The following is a 1,216-nucleotide window of genomic DNA, read 5'->3' as shown; positions in this document are numbered from 1 at the left end:
GGGGGGAAAGAAAAGATTGACTGACAACTTCCGCAGGGTCCCGCCAGCCTTTCGGACGTTCGGGAGGGAGTAGGGGGTGGGAAAACATGCCAGCTCCCTCAGCCAATCGCAGGGCTAAGCGGCGGGAACGGGGTGAGGCGTGGACTCCCGGAGGGTCTGTTAAACTGAGAGGTTTGGCCGAGAAATGGGGCGTGGTTGTGTGACGGACTTCTGCGACAACCAATCGTAAGTGAGGACGGAGAGCCGTGCGCCGCTTACGTCACAACAGGGCGATGAATTCTTGTGGTGGAGGGGAAGTGCCCCGCCACCATCGAGGGCCTTTGCACGCCTGCGCGACAAGCCGAGAGCAAAGTGGTAGGTCCCTTCCCTTCCCTCTCCTCTCTGCCGGCCAATGAGGAGCTGAAGCGACTGGTGGGAGTTTGAGATCTGCGGCGGGAAAGAACGCCAGGAGTTACATCACTGAAATGGGCGGAGCAGAAGTCGGGTAGGGGAAACGAGCAGCGGGATTGACAGGCGAAGGGGCCCCGCGAGGAAGTGAGCGGGTCCAGTCGGAGCTAGGCACAGGAATCCTGGGCGGGCCTTGGAGCCTCCCCTGGCCCCAAACCGCGTAATTGGTAGTTGCGGAATAAATTTGTAGCTCTTGAGTGGCTCAGGCACCGTGGTTCCAAGAACTGTTCTCGCGCCTGGTGCGGGCAGTCTAGCATCTCTGCTTCAGAGAGTTCTCCATATTCACACCATCCAAGAAGAGGTTTCTCATGCCCAAGTTAGTATCCCACTAATTTTCACCCGTTCTTCAGCCACAGGCCTTCAGTATTTCCAACAGAACGAGTACAAATTCGCTCACCAGTGACTTCTGGATTTGGGAACTTGCCATTTACTCTCATTGTGATCTCTTCCTCGGAGATAACGACTAAATTTTAACCTTGTTAAAGTTATGTTTTGTGTGTGTGCTTTGCGTATCATGATGCTTAATAAAAATAAGTGAGTTGATTTGTATGAAAAGTACGCAAAGGGAACTAAATGTTCTCCACCCTAAGACTCTCACTACCCAAATTATTAGAAAGTACTAAGAGAAATTCAAAAATTGTTTTGTCTTTTACGAAAAAATGGATAAACATTTGCAGAGTGGAAGGAGTATAAAAATATTTTAAGCCTAGAAAAATTTTAAAATTAAATAAGTGAGCACAACATTGTCTCCCCTTTGGCTTGGTTTTGT

The sequence above is a fragment of the Crocuta crocuta genome, unplaced genomic scaffold (assembly GCF_008692635.1).
Source record: "Crocuta crocuta isolate KB4526 unplaced genomic scaffold, BGI_CrCroc_1.0 scaffold3, whole genome shotgun sequence".
In the NCBI taxonomy this organism is placed as follows: domain Eukaryota; kingdom Metazoa; phylum Chordata; class Mammalia; order Carnivora; family Hyaenidae; genus Crocuta; species Crocuta crocuta.
The sequence above is the reverse complement of the archived record's forward strand: the minus strand, read 5'-3'. Positions refer to the sequence as shown.